This window comes from Haliotis rufescens, unplaced genomic scaffold, assembly GCF_023055435.1.
Source record: "Haliotis rufescens isolate VD_foot unplaced genomic scaffold, xgHalRufe1.0.p SCAF_3, whole genome shotgun sequence".
NCBI lineage: Eukaryota > Metazoa > Mollusca > Gastropoda > Lepetellida > Haliotidae > Haliotis > Haliotis rufescens.
Window position 1 is genome coordinate 60133436 of NW_025964001.1, and position 16797 is coordinate 60150232.

Genomic DNA, 16797 nt, shown 5'->3' on the forward strand with positions numbered 1-16797 from the left:
TTCTCTTCACTTCTAAATGCGAATTCCATTTTGTAGCAGATGTAAGTAAAATCGTGTGGTATGTACACAGCATCTGATATTTGACAACCATTCTCAGGTCAAAATCAAGTTCGAAAACACTAAAATATCGCCAATTAAAGTTTTGATGAGAAGAGATCGATTCTATTTCTCGCCACCAGTCGACCTTGCTTCACAAACCAGTTATCAAACTTTTTTTCGCATTGTTCATACACAAACTTATGTGTGTAAACATAAATCCACAAACATAAGTTTGTCGTATGAAGGCACCTTTAGTCTAACCACCACTCATAAATATAAAACGTGATATTCATAAAGGAAATGACCCGCAATCGAAACATTTGGAGTTTCTCAGCCGGCATATTTCCTTGAGATAACGTGTTAATAGCGACAACTGAAGACGCAGTAGTGATACAACTTAATTCTCCGACAGGGGTTAGGTTCCGGTCTTGGACGGTTAAACTGAAACGGATCAGACCCTTGACATCAACACTGATTGTCATCTGGTCATGTCGATGGCCATCGACTGTCACAAGTGGAATGGCCCACGGGCGTGTTGGTTGCGGTGATGTGTAAACGTCAGTGACATCACTGTATCAGCGGCTCAGGGGCATGTAACACTACACGCTGTTTGGTACTCACGCCGTCTTGTAGGATCCTTCTGTCAATCACCGGCCGGTGTCGGTGGCAACAGGGTGGGAGGCATCCACGTGGTGAAGACAGTTTGTACACACAGCTGGCAATACGCAAAACTGACTTTTGCCTGCCTTGCACCAAGGCTCTACTGACAGATAAGTCCATGGATGTGTAGTACATCTATCCTCCTAATAGGCAAGTCTAGATAAGATAAGATAAGATAAGATAATATTTATTGCAGAAACGTTCCATTACGGGACAGATGCAATTTTAAAAGACAAGACATTATGAGTTATATATACATATATACAGACAAACATAATTTACATTCCTGTAGACACATACAAAAACAAAATAATCAATATTACATATTTTTATACATAAAATGTCAACGGTTGATTATGAGGGGGTATTTATTGTTTGAAATTATAGATGTGGAAACAAATGCAGTTGATATTGACTGCTTCATTATTTGACAGGATGTATTGAAATAATTTGTCTTCATGACTGTGGACATTTACATTTACATTTTGTCTGGATAGTTTTTCAAATAGTATATTTCTTTCTCGAGTGTGTTTAATACAGTGAAGTAAGTAATGTTTTTCGTTATCAATGATTAAACATGTAGAGCATAGCCTCTAATGTAGTGGGGTTGGTGGCTTTGTGTGTCTTCCAAGTTCAATATTTAATTTATGGTTACTTAATCTTAGTTTAGAAAAGTGAACTCGATATTTTTTTACTTTACAGTGACTGAGATAGGGTTCTAATTTTATTTCATTTTTAACTATCCTATATGTCCTAAGTTTGTTTCCTGTGCCTCTTGTTGTATTTACATCTTGAAGAGATTCCTTGAAGAGGGAGTTGAATTTAGATTTGATTGTCTCTTTGAATATTGGTGAAAGCAAAGCTGAAATACTCAAATAGTGTTTTCCTAAGATATGTGGACAATCTAAGGATGATAGTTTCTTATAGGGACAACCTGTTCAAATCTAGAAATTACGGTTTAAACTAAGTGCCTTAGAGACTGTAACTTTGTCAAAAACACATTTTTAAACAATATAACATTAAGAGGGTTAGCCGTGTATTGTGGTTCCAAGTAGAATAATCATTAGACTGGATTATGTCAATGTGAATCAAGTTCAACCAGCTTGAACAGATCGCTAAGCAATCATGGCACACACACGCAAACTCGTACAGCAAACAAACATAAACTAACACAAACTAAAATTTAGTACCAGAAAATAGTTATATTATTACAAAAAGAATATATTTAAACCATATTTTATTTTCAAAATAAAAAGTAAAATCCAATGCTTAATTTCAGAGCTGAGGCAATCAACACTTGCCAAAATAATTCTAGGCTTGAGTCGGATTTGGTGTTTTTTTATTCATTCTCTAGGGTGCCAGACCCTAGAGAATAGATTCAAAAAACTAAACTTTGACAGCGTAGGCAGGAATGCACGCACATGACACCAATCTTCAGCATGTGTATATTACGTAATTGCTATTAAGGAAATAATATGTCTCGGAATTGTTTTAAGAATATATTTGATTATGAGTCTTAGAATTCGAGTGCAGTTGGTCCGAACAAACTCAAAGCAACAGCAATAGCTCGAATCACTGGGTGTCCGACGTTGGGGGGGGGGGGGGAATTCATGTCCCTGCCTACTCGGACCACCTTTCTGTAGCTATGTGTTCGTATAACATACATGTTGACGAGACGAGACTATTTTCATTTCATTGCAGCAACTGTATCTCAAAGGAACACGATCCACTTGACGCCCGTGACGCCAGACATGTACATGCAGTAGAAGTATATTTTCACACAGACCGACTCTCGTGAAATTACAATAATACGGAAGTCTTCTCCTCAAGTCTGAATGTCCGGCATCTACACTGGTTACAATAGGACGGATTTGCGTGAGAATGTTTCCCACATGTCGAGGAGGGAAGGATGAGGGGGGGGGGGGGGACGGGGGAGGGGTATAGGAAGAGCATCAGTCGATGAAGGAACATTTGTGAATGACACGCCAGCCCGCATGCATCAGATTCTACTAGATAGGCTCTTTCTCGGTTTATCAGGGCCATTCGTTCAAAGGTATATCACTGCCGAGGATGTAACTATTTGGATTTTTTTCACGCTGATGACAAGTGTACACCGTTTCACGCCTCTACTCATTCACAAGGACAGAGCTAATTGAATTCCGATGAACTTTAACTCGTGCGGTAATGTGATACACAGATTTACCACGAACCAGCATGTGGCTATAATTCTCGTAACTTCCTATCATGGAGCAGGATGGTATTCGTCACACAGCCATGACCACTTGTACCGTGAGTCCGTACTAGCCGAGTCCCACAGACCCGCGCGCGGCTCTGAGGCTGTCATCAAATGCGCTCACAACCTGAAGTCCTGCTCCCTCTCCCAGTAGTGCTAACTAGCGGGCCATCGTAGCTCCATCTCCACACGAGATGCGGATTTGTTGTGAGCAATTACACCTCCTGCGGGCAACCGTCAGACAAGTGCTTGTTTCCCACATCGTTCAACCACCACGGGATCAGAGCGCACGCAGTGTTTTACTTTAAATAATTCATTATGGAACTTATTTACGAGAATACTGATTGGCTGAAATGGTATTTCTTGTATACGTGCTTCTCTAGAACAACTGTCATTGCCTGGAGGTTTTCAACCTTGAAAGAGGTCTAGCTGTTGCATGTAGGTATGTGTGGAAATAGTTCCTGACGGTCTGAGAAGGGCATCACATCTTAACCGTTATATCAAGGGACGAAACAGTCGCTGAAAGACATGAGAAGAGATTTCTGGAGTGCAGGCAGATTACGACCAGTTTGATGTCTCTGTAGATTGCTGTTCCAGCCGAGCCCATATCAGTACATGGTCCCCCGATATCGGAAATGGTCTCTGGTTGGTGGCTCCTGTAGGTTCCTGCGTTTTCGTGACCGACTGTGTCGAGACAAGTCCCAGACAGGTCACGGTCCAGTGAAGCGTGACCTCCCTGTCAAGCGGAGAAGACAGATAGCCTCAACTTTGACCGGTACCTTATGTCTGAGACTTCTGACATTTACCATAGTTGTCAGCTGGACGGAGACAGCTGGCGTACATCGGCCTGACCCCTCCCTTGACCACAGACAACACACTTACAGGTAGGGTAGACACGATGTCGTTGTTTATATGTTCACGGGATTACAAAGCTCTTCAAAACAAAATTTTAAAAGGAGGCCTTCAGCCTCGTAGAATACATGGTTCAATAAAAAAATGTTGTACAACGTATTCCTCAGACTTGCACAACTCTCTAAGGCAAAAAATTACAAGTTTAAAACATAATTTCTAGATTATGTAAATAATAAGAATAAGTTGTCCCTATAAGAGACTGGAATCCTTACTGTCCGCTTATCTAGACTTGCCTATAATAGGGATAGATTACAATACACCCATGGACTTATTATTCAGTACAGCCTATGAGCAAGGCTACGTATCCCTGTGATATACTACTGTTGTTTGCCGCGGACGCCTTCGGTTCAAAATTAGGGGCCGCGATTATTGAGTGTACACGATATAACAAATATCTATTTTCTTTGATAAATAATCTGATATAAGATTACCATGCTTGGCGCCAACTGTGGATATTGATGTGGAATATGTGCGTTAGTGTATAGCGCTAGCATTAGGATAGCTTATGCACAAGTATGTTATTCTGTGATACCTCGTAATAATGACAAACGTTGCGTTATGCGTTTATCTCGGCTCATAAACTATCACCGTGTCATCCAGAATTGCATTATGTTTCTGACAACATCGGATAAACCTAGTAACCAGCTCATCTTCCAAGCCCAGGGATTGACGCGGTTGTCTTCCAAACCTAGGTTTTGAAATAGATAACCGCTAAACTTGCTTTGAAGTGTTACATTTCAATTGTAATACCTAGGTTTTACAGTTAACGTTTTATAAACATGCCTCTTGATGTGAACACAATTCTGTTTGATGATTGGTTAAAAGTCACACAAAACAAAAAAATTACATGACAATTACATGACGTGAATCGAACCTGCAACTCCACATACCGTGTTTTGTAACCTGTTTTCCCACTGTGCTACCGAGGCAGGTGATGAGAAGTTGTTAAATGTAACATGTCATGACTCCAGCTAGTCCATGCTGCACGTGGTTTTTCTCTCGCACGCTTTGAGCGAATTTCGTTTATACCGAGATACACTGTATTGTTTCACTATAAGGTATGTCGACGTTTTCTTATTTGGTCTGGAATATTTTGGATTTTTGTTGTTGCAAATGTAAAACCGCGAGCGAGGGAAACGTCCGAGGAAGGCGTGTTTTATCCGATACATATAATATCTTCGAACTTCAGGCGAAATCATCTGGTCACTAATCATCTGAAAATATTTACAGACGATAATGTTTGTAAGTAGTTGTTATTAGATCAAGTTTATACGAGAAAAACAATTTGTTCACACCAGTATCGAGCGAATATTTACTCGAGGTATGTCCACGGCTGTGTATGTCTAACTGTAGGTGATGGTGAATACCGAGGGTGTATCATACGAGAATACTGGCCAACTGTATGTTCATGGGTGTACAATACAAGAATATTGCCCAACTGTATATTCATGGGTGAACAATATAAGAATATTGCCCAACTGTATGTTCATGGGTGAACAATATAAGAATATTGCCCAACTGTATGTTCATGGGTGTACTATACACGAATATTGCCCAACTGTATGTTCATGGGTGTACAATACAAAAATATTGCCAAACTGTATGTTCATGGGTGAACTATACAAGAATATTACCCAACTGTATGTTCATGGGTGTACTATACAAGAATATTGACCAACTGTATTTTCATGAGTGTACTATACAAGAATAATACCCAACTGTATGTTCATGGGTGTACTATACAAGAATATTGACCAACTGTATTTTCATGAGTGTACTATACAAGAATATAACCCAACTGTATGTTCATGGGTGTACTATGCAAAAATATTGACCAACTATATTTTCATGAGTGTACTATACAAGAATATTGCCCAACTGTATGTTCATGGGTGTACTATACAAGAATATGGCCCAACTATATGTTCATGGGTGTACTATTCAAAAATATTGCCCATCTGTATGTTCATGGGTGTACAACACAAGAATATTGCCCAACTATATGTTCATGGGTGTACAATACAAAAACATTGCCAAACTATGTTCATGCGTGTACAATACAAGAATATTGCCCAACCATATGTTCGTGGCTGTAGAACACAAGAATATTGCCCAACTATATGTTCATGGGTGTACAATACAAAAGTATTGCCAAACTATGTTCATGCGTGTACTATACAAGAATATTGCCCAACTATATGTTCGTGGATGTACAATACAAGAATATTGCCCAACTGTATGTTCGTGGGTGTACAGTACAAGAATATTGCCGAACTGTATGCTCATGGAAGCACAATACAAGAATATTGCCCAACTATATGTTCATGGGTGTACTATACAAGAATTTTACCCAACTATATGTTCATGGGTGTACAATACAAAAGTATTGCCAAACTATGTTCATGGGTGTACAATACAAGAATATTGCCCAACCATATGTTCGTGGGTGTACAGTACAAGAATATTGCCCAACTGTATGTTCGTGGGTGTACAGTACACGACTATTGCCGAACTGTATGCTCATGGAAGCACAATACAAGAATATTGCCAAACTGTATGTTCATTGGTGTACAATACAAGAATATTGCCCATCTGTATGTTCATCGGCCTACTGTACAAGATGCTATGCGTCAAAATGACCTCCTTACTCTGAACTAGAATTATGTTGGAGTTGGCCATGCATAGTTCTAGAATCCATATATCATGACAGAAGATGAGAATAACGCTTTCCATGAAATAGCAATATCCTGTAAAACAGGATGTCATTGACAATGATACATTTGTAAGTCCTAACAAAGTGATTACTCATTCAAATTGGCTCTCAGGGAAATAGCGATTATAGGCCAGCAAATATAGTAATTAATTATCTTTGCGGTGATGACGTTGAGAGCTGTGTATGACTCACGAACTAAATAACCACAGACTGTACCGTTTGGGGTGAAAGTGCAGGTCATTGTCCTACCTGCACCGACTTGAACAATATTAAAGCGTTTTACTGTTTTTGTGAAGCAAGCAGAGATAGGTGAAAGATTATAGAATATCTGACGGAAGATAAAACCTGGTGACGCATGTAAAGGCAGTAAGCACATATAACGACACCTCGTTAATCTGAAAACTCCGCTTTAGTGACGGTAATTGTTGGGTGAGGTGAGGTGAAATTGGGTTTAACGTCGCGTCCAAGATTATTGCACTTATATAGCGACGTGCATGCACGTGTATGTGTGTGTGTGGCTGCTTGTACTAGTCCGGGCTGATGCCGATTTATAGTGCTAGCTCACTGAGATACCATGCCGCAGTTTAACATGAATACCCCACTCAGACACAGTATACTGACTCCGAGCCGACCAGTCCTTGTTTTAGCCCCTTAATGCCGAGCGCCAGACAGGGTAACAACAAGTACAATCTTTTAACGTATTTTTGTATGACGCGGCCCGGGATCGAACCCCGGACCTTCCGCTCTCCGGGCGGACGCTCTACCACAAGACCACGGAGGCGGTCGTTAATTGTTGGGAACGTCTCCATACACAAAACCTCGCTTCTCCGACACTGTTGAATATTTAATCCAGATATTAGTTAATCTGTATAGTCGTTAATCCGGGCGATTGCAGTGTTTCGTACTCTATTCAATGAAATAATGAAATGCTTCAGTCGATGATTTGAAGTCTTTTATTACACAATACATTTCTCTCCTCTAAAATAAAAACAAATATTTTTTTCTAAAATAATTCTCCTGATGCTTATTTGTGAAATAGAGCTGGCTAGAACTTGGCTAGATCCGACTAGACTTGCTTTTATGTTTATATGGTTGTGTTTTCATAAAATACAACACAGTCATGGTGCGGGATTAACTGATGATGAGCATAGTTATATAGCAGCTGAAACTGCTCTCATCCCCGTAAATCCCCCCCCCCCCCCCCCACCCCAAGTCAGAATGTACAAATTGTAGTTCAGTGAAAGTACATGAGGTATTTGAAGATAGTCTCTAAATTCCCATATGCATTCCATCTCGCGGTTAATGTCAAGAACCTTTGTTATGTAGAAGGATCCCAATATAGGCGTTGTGTATAAACTCGGAGCGGTGAGCAAGTCCATCTCTACACCACTGATTATGTTGAAAGTGCGGAAATGGTCCACAAGAACGCGACGGAGCCGACAACGCCGTGCCTGATAATAACACTACCTCCCATGTTTCGTCAGCCTCACACACACATCACATCGGACGCATTACCGGCGTTGCGATGTCGGGGAATTCGTTTAAGGTTTGTCTCACCTGCTTAGAGGGGCCAGTAATAGCTGAATATAAATTGGGCGCTCATGGCCACTGATTCCGCTCGGGCTTCGTTACAGACCCAATAGCTTCTGCTTGGAATGCATGCTGACTTTGTGTCATCGAACCCCGACGGTCTAGATCGTTGCTGATGTTAAACAGACAGCTGTTGTAATATCAATACCGTTGTACTGTTGACTAAAGCGTGCAACACTAATTGGGATACGATGACAAGCATCAACTAAGTCAGCGAGCCTGACCACCCAATCCCGTTAGTCGCCTCTTACGACAAGCATAGTCGCCTTTTACGGCAACCATGGGTTGCTGAAGACCTATTCTAACCCGAATCTTCACGAGTCACATCGTAAAAGTTATATGTGACCCTCTAACACTTCGCGATAAGTCTGTACGTATGTATTTAAAATCTTGTCGTGAGAGGCGACAAACGGGATCGGGTGGTCAGGCTCGCTGACTTGGTTGATGCATGGCATCGTATCCCAATAGCGTAGATCGATTCTCATGATGACAGTCACTGGATTGTCTGGTCCAGACTCCATTATATACAGACCACCGTCATATAGGTGGAATATTGCTGAGTGCGGCGTTAAACAATCTCATTAAATTTAGATCTTAGTTCTCCAGGGTTAGAAATTGGTACTAGTCCTATAGTCCTTGCCAAACTGCCCAAAAGTAAAGGTATCATAAGGACTAGTAGAAATTTGCCATTTTTAAGGGTTTTGCTATATGTTATCATTATAAGGACTAATGGACTGAAACTGTTAGTTTCTACCGCTGGTTCTCGCTACCGCTAAACAAAGATCTGAGGACACCCCTTTACGGGTCACGTCAGGCCAACCTTTCGCGAACTTTGACCTACCAATGGAATGACTGACAAGAAGTCGACATTTGCCAATCGGAAAGCAGATTTCTCGTACATTACGGCACTAGTTTTAAACTGGCGACTACGCTCCGAAACACATTTGATAAATATCTCGATTAAAAATTTGAAACTGAACAAAAGAACATTCTGGGATGGCTAACAGATTCCCTAAATTGTAAGGATTCAGTCATAAAGCCCGTAAATGTTGTTCGGAATACCCCGTGTTAAATGTTTCGAGATTGCATGTTTAGAAAACTCATTCAGACTGTCACTTTCATGATCTGGTAAGCTACGCTCTGATTGGTCAGATGAAAGGTCGTTCTGACGTGACCCCTACTGGGATGTCATCAGATCTTTGTTCAGCGATAGCGAGAACTATGGACTGATTATAAGGGATTGTGCGTTCAACAACAAACAAACAAGCGTTAAAGTACCAATTCAAAACAAGTTCAGTTGACAGCTGCAAGTCTATCTCCTCTACATGCAAATCTACAAGACTGGTTTCCGATTTGGCGATATTCTTCCCGATAGAAAACAACGTAACACTGTTATGTAGGCATGTCGGTCGGTCGGTCGGTACCCTACCATTAATTAGACATCGCAACAGACAGCCTTAAAGGGGGGTACCCCTTAGGAAACTGGCAGTCCAAGCACTGTTATCCGAGTAGTTCAAATACTACTTTCTTCTCTGCCAGCTGATATAGTATGTGATGTACTTCAATGTACGAGTATATTATTGCCTAATTTCAAAGGGCCAACCCCTTGAACATCCGGGTTATAATTGGTCTTCCGTAAACCATGCTTGTCGTAAGAGGCGACTAACGGGATTGAGTGGTCAGGCTTACTGACATGCTTGATGCATGTCATCGTATCCCAATAGCGTAGATCGATTCTCATGATGTCAGTCACTGGATTGTCTGGTCCAGACTCGATCATATACAGACCACCGCCATATAGCTGGAATATTGCTGAGTGCGTCGTTAAACAACAAACAAACAAGAACCTATTGCTAGAGGGTTACTACTAAGTCGAGTCTCTACTATATCGTTCCCAACTAAACTTTACGTCTTTTACAGTAGAATATGTGTTTCTCAACTGATAACTCAAAAAAAATTTGGGGGGGTCATTTCCCTCGAGCTAGTGCTCCATGAAGCGCGATGCACCAGCGTACAAGTACCAATTCAAAACAAGTTCAGTTGACCGCTGCAAGTCTATGTCCTCTACATGTAAATCTACAAGACTGGTTTCAGATTTGGCGATATTCTTCCCGATAGAAAACAACGTAACCCTGTTCTGTAGGCATGTCGGTCGGTACCCTACCATTAATTAGAAATGCCAAAGGGGCTAGCTTCAGGAAACTGGCAGTCCAAGCACTGTTATCCAAGTAGAAGTTCAAACACTACTTTCTTTCTCTGCCAGCTGATATAGTATATGATGTACCTCGATGTAAGAGTATATTATTGCTGTAATTACAAAGGCAACGCGAACTTCCTGTCATAATTGGTCTTCAGCAACCCATACTTGTCGTGAAAGGGCCCAACGGGATCGAGTGGTCATGTTTGCTGACTTGTTTGATGCATATCATCATAGTCCAAATACGTAGATCGATGCTCATGATCTCAATCACTGGATTGTAAACTCGATTATTTACAGTCCGCCGTCATATAGCTGGAATGTTGATGAGAGCGGCGTTAAACAATAAAACAGACATGGAGGCAATTACTCATTACTTGAAACAACGGTCGGTCTTCTAGGCAACCGGGGGGGGGGGGGGGGGGGTCAACTTCGGTTCATCTTCCACATCACGCTGATATATCGAGGATATCCCATGTGTCGAGTGAAATTTAAAGCCCAACCGGACTTGAGATAGCGCGGTATTTTGCGAGATCTTAGTGTTTGACAGACGTTGCGATGATCGGTCAGCGAGTAATCGGTGACCCAAAATCTTGAATAGCTAAAGAACGAGACAACATTCACATCCAAATCTTGGCAGGCAGATTTGCCCTACACCAGTAAATGTAACAAAAGTCACACGATATAAAAACACATACCCATATACAGTTTACGATTGTTTTATGCAGGTATGTTGTGAAGTTACAAATGTCAGAATGGAAACTATTTTGATTTACATTGAAATATCACATCCGCATGAAACAATCTGTGAGTCAGACCCAACAACTTCTGGCACGGGAATTCCAAATAAAATATATCTAGATCTAGTTTCAGTCGGGAATTCCAAACAAAATATAACTAGATCTAGCTACTGAAACAGTTTGCTTATATTTCTTTCACTTTTATTCGCCAAAAGGGCAAACACGACGGGTCTAATCATTGTAGTTGGTTGGTTTGTTGTTTAGCGCCGCACTCAGATATATTCCAGCTATATGACGGCGGTCTGTAAATAATCGAGTCTGGACCAGACAATCCAGTGATTAATATCATGAGCATCGATCCACGCAATTGGGATACGATGACATGCATCAACCAAGTCAGCGAGCCTGACCGCCCGATCCCATTAGTCGCCTTTTACGGCAAGCATGGGTTGCTGAAGACCTATTCTACCCCGGATCTTCACGGGTATCTAGTCATAGTAAAGGGTGCAGGCTAAAACGGCACCTCAGCAAAAAGTCACCGATTTCTCTGGCGAAAACGGCACCGCATTTCGCGAAAACATTGTAAAAGGGACTTTACAAATTAACTTATACAAAATAAATAAAAGTCATAATGACGGCAACATGTAGTTTATTTATACACAAATCTATCATCTTTGGTGGACATGCCAATAAACAGTTTACTACAAAATATGAAGCAATTCTTGATTCGATTTCTACAAATAAGATGATCAATTTGAAATATGTAGACAGTGCTTGTTTATAGAAATATGCATGTTATGAATAAATCTAGTTGATGTTTACTTCAGGAGACGTCTTACCTTTTAACTTATTGAGCATATTTATCACCACGTATGTTCAATATAATCCATATTCGGAATATACAATGTATTTGAATCCACGAACACATGCATGGTTCAAAACACAATCAGGCATAATTTCACGGCGCACACTAGTCCGAGTTATCATCAACAGTTTCGTACAAACAGTCACGAGTCAACAGTCTTGAAAAGATCCCTCGATGATTCCTGAAAGCATTCCTTCTGTCAAACATCGTCCAATAGTTCTTGTAAACAGTCCTGCGAACCCCACTATTTCTGTCGTGAGGGGCGGAGCCTCGGCCAAGCCATCTTTGAGGAAATGTTGTCACACATGGGCGGCAAAAACAAAATGCACATTCCTGAATTTCCTGGAAACGATCGTCGATACTGACATTCAGATCACAATCTAAAACGTACAACCCCATCCTCAGCATCAATAAAATTAGGGGGTTCCTCTTACGAATTTTCTTCACGGGTGACATCTACTGATCTAGGGCCTACACTTGCATCAGTCAACATGTCTTCCATGGCTTCGTCAATCGTTGCATCACTTTCCCGCGTCTGAACACTTACGAATATTCCTGCTCTGCGGCATTGTAATCCCATCCCGAGTAATTGAATAAACTTCGAATGGCTTCTTATTTGTTTTTCATCAACGTTTAGTGTAATGGTGAACTTGGAAGGCATCATGAAAGCGTTGAAATATATGAGCAGTGAACGAACGTGAAAGCGACCTGTCAAAATTTCTTGGTCGGGACACCCATTAGAAACCGGTAGAATTTGGAAGAGTTCATTATATGAAAGATATCTTACACCCTATAAAGTTTGATGAATATATGATTTGTAGCGATTTAAGGAATGTTTCATTATTTACCGTGAATTAGTAACATTTCACATTACAAATAAGCATATTTAGGCATGGATAATCATCATAAATCAAAATTTCAACTTATGGAAAGCACCCTCTAAAACCCTCAAAATAATGGTAGCGCGTTGTTTTGGTCAGCTTTTTCTTATGTCGCGTGACCCAAGCGTTGGTGGGTAGTCTAATACACGACGGGTTGGATGGGTTGTGTTGGTCTGGAGGGTTATTGGCATTCATTGCATTCAAACAACCAAAACCGACCACTTTTGTATTATATGAACAAAACTTGTGGGAAACGAAATAATATATGCAACTCTAGTTAGGTTCTTTAAAAAGTCTCAAAGTTAAACTTTTTATCAAAAGCGAAAGTCACCTGGCACACCCCTATGGGTTACATAAGCCACGCCCAATTTCCCGCTTTTTTCTATTTGTTGTCTGCTGATTTTATGCAACCGATCTGTATAAAATTATCTGGAGTGACGAATATTGTTAAAAATGGCAGGTATTGCTAGAATGTTTACCGATGGTAACGGGATTAAGAGAAAATATTCAAAAGACAATCCAGAAGCTGTGAAACGAAGAAATTCGGAGAGAAAAACTTCGCCACAAGGAAAAACTTTTCAGCTGAAAACTGAGACGAGATTGATTTCATTTATGAACAAGCAAAGAAAATCAAAACTTTTCTTGGAAGAGGGAACCCTAATCTTGTGACAAACAAACAACTTCTCGATAATACTTTCTCATATTTTATTGAGAAAAATGTCGATCAAGTCGGTGCAAACAGATGATTTAAATGATGGGAATATAACTAACGAATCTTTTACTCGTGATTCTTTATTCTGCAAGTGTGAAAATACGGATGAATGCAATCAAAAGATGTTTTGTGCCTCTGAAAATGCTCTTGATAAGCTCTGTGATCGACTTTATTCGCACAGTTTGTCATGCTCACAAATTGGACATGTTGCCTATGTTACTTTCAGATGTGAATAAGATCATGTGATAATATGGCCCAGTTCACCCTATCTTGGTAATAAATATTTGGTAAACTCTCGCATGTGTCATGGATACCTTGTGTCTGGAATGTTACCCAATCAGTACGACGGATTTGCGAAAGCAGCTGGCATTGGAAGACTTGGTTCAGCTTACATATCTGACATGCTTTGACATTTTTCTGAGTCGTTTGTGATTTAAGTCGTGAATCATGCGAGGATGCACTTTTAGAAGAAATTGTGACCTACCCGAATATGGAAGGAATTAACATTCTCACTGACGCTCGCCATGCCACACGGAAAAACTCTCGTTTAACTGATGTTGTTTTCATTGGAGCTAACACTCACAAAGTTATCAGGACGGAAACTGTATCAAAAGAAGACAATGCCTGCAAACAAAAACACGAACTTATTGGAACTCAGCGTATCTATGAATTTCTTGATGGTGTTGACAATGGTTGGTTGATTGGTTGGTTTGTTGTTTAACGCCGCACTCAGCAATATTCCAGCTATATGACGGCGGTTTGTAAATAATCGAGTCTGGACCAGACAATCCAGTGATTAATAGCATGAGCATCGATCCACCCAATTGGGATCGATGACATGCATCAACCAAGTCAGCGAGCCTGACCACGCGATCCCGTTAGTCGCCTTTTACGACAAGCATAGTCACCTTTTACGGCAAGCATGGGTTGCTGAAGATGTCGGAGTACATGTGAACTTACATTGTCATGACAGGAATCCGGTCATCAATAAATGTATCAGGGAGGAGCGCCCTGCTACGTCAACAAGTGACACATGGCATGCTACGAAAAAATGTTACAAAGGAAGTTAAATGTGTGTGTTTGGTTACCAAATACAATGAGGGTGGGACGTGGCATCGCGAGTTATCGGACAAAGCAGGAAGTATCAAGACTCCTTTTATTGGTGCTTTAGGAACTGTGATCAAGATGCTCCGCCATAATATTATGAATGTGGTCAATCATTACAAGGATATCCATAATCACTGTTCAGAAAGGTCGAGATGTCGACTCGACGCGCACTATGAATCATCCAAAACACAGATTTGTGACCCAAAGGCTGAGCTACTTCTGTGTCAAACTTTCAAAATACTGTTTGTTTTTTTTGGGTTGTTTTTGTTTGTTTTGTTTTTGTTTTTGTTTTTGTTTTTTTGTTTTTGACATCATTTATTCATGTTAATTGTCCACGATTTTACATGGCCCTGTACATTGCCTCGTGGACTGGCATACCAAGGTTTATATTTGGGTTTGAGTTGCTTAAAGCAATAATACTCATCTAATTATCCAGTACACATTTACTTTTTCTGCAAGATTAACATTGTTATACTGTAGTACTTTGTATTGTATTTCTAGTTCTCTTTTAAATATTCTAAAAAGGCAGTCGGTTTCAGTTACTTTACATCTGTACACAATATACTTTGCTAGCAGTAGTAAATAATTCATCAAAGTACACTCCTCTGTGCCTCCTTCTACACCATACAATACAATATCTCTGTAATTATCATCAATCTGATTATGTACATTAACCTTCGCCCACTTAAAGAATTCTATCCAAAGGGTAATACATTTGAACAGTAAAACATGTAATGTCTAACAGTATCTATACTACCACAATGTTCACATACATTACTTTCTTTCATGTTAATTCTATTTAAATACTGATTACAAGGAATGATTTAGTGTAGAATTTTGAATTGCAGTTGCTTACACTTGTTTCCAATTCTCATGTCCTTTAAAATTTTTCATTTAAAAACATCTTCATTAGCAACTTGGAACACATTATAGATTGTATTATACCAAAATTGACTTTTACAAGGTGTGTCAGCAAGTCTGATTCCTTGAACTCCAGGAGGTGGTTCAAGTTCTATAGGACCCGCGTTTTGGAAACTAAACATGTTCTGCCCTATCACCTTCCTAATAGCATTGATATACCTACTATATTGTCTTGGTGTTATGTCAGTTCCATATTTCCTAGCTGAAAAGTACTGTACATGTTGTGTATAAACATACAGACGACTACGTTCATTGTACCTACTGTACTATATCATAAATTACTCTACCAGGACGATATTGAATGTTCCGTTTCTATCCACAACGTGTGCTACACAGTGTGTGTCAGGGTGCATCGTTACCTCAAGTAGTGTTGTATATTAACCCAGGCCATACCCGCCTGGTCTTAATTATAGGTGGCTAATAGAGCCCCTCGTTATTGACCTTTCAATGGGAGCTGACATCTCCACGGCGCATGTGTGAAGGAAGCTGCGTTTGAAGTGTGACTACCCAGTGAGATAACGATGCTACTGATCCCAGTGAGCATACAGGTGTTTGTGGCTGGATCCTGCGTCGCACCTGATCCCTCCCTCGCGGGAACTCACGTTGGGGGTCTTCGTTCCTAATACACTGTCTTTATTGGAAAATGTCAGCAAGCGAGGACTACTGTGAAACTTTCCTTCATTGTAACTTCGGCTTAGAATAATAATCGACTTACATCGACGGTAAGAGTGAATACAAAAAGGAGCATTTCCTGGTTCGTCTTGTAGTTTGTATGTGCATGATTCTCGAGTGAGTGAGTGAGTGAGTGAGTGAGTGAGTGAAACGGCTTAGAGTAGACGCCAAAGGGATGCAGTTTACCACTTTTGTGAAACCAATGAACACGGACAGGATACTGAGAAACCGATGAACAAGGACAATGTGCTGAGAAACCAATGAACAAGGACAAGGTGCTGAGAAACCAATGAACAAAGACAAGGTGCTGAGAAACCGATGAACAAGGACAAGGTGCTGAGAATCCGATGAACAAAGACAAGGTGCTGAGAATCCGATGAACAAGGACAATGTGCTGAGAAACCAATGAACAAGGACAATGTGCTGAGAAACCAATGAACAAGGACAAGGTGCTGAGAAACCGATGAACAAGGACAATGTGCTGAGAAACCGATGAACAAGGACAAGGTGCTGAGAAACCGATGAACAAGGACAAGGTGCTGAGAAACCAATGAA

General features: G+C 40.5%; 1 protein-coding gene across 1 annotated transcript in view; it reads left to right on the forward strand.

Annotated features, from left to right (window-relative positions):
• Positions 1–2792: 2792 nt before the first annotated feature.
• LOC124127848 overlaps positions 2793–16797 on the forward strand; it is a 29126-nt gene continuing 15121 nt past the window's right edge. Inside the window, exon 1 of the mRNA XM_046491223.2 lies at positions 2793–3816. The gene's annotated coding sequence lies outside the window, so the exon portion shown is untranslated. The remainder of the gene's footprint in view (positions 3817–16797) is intronic.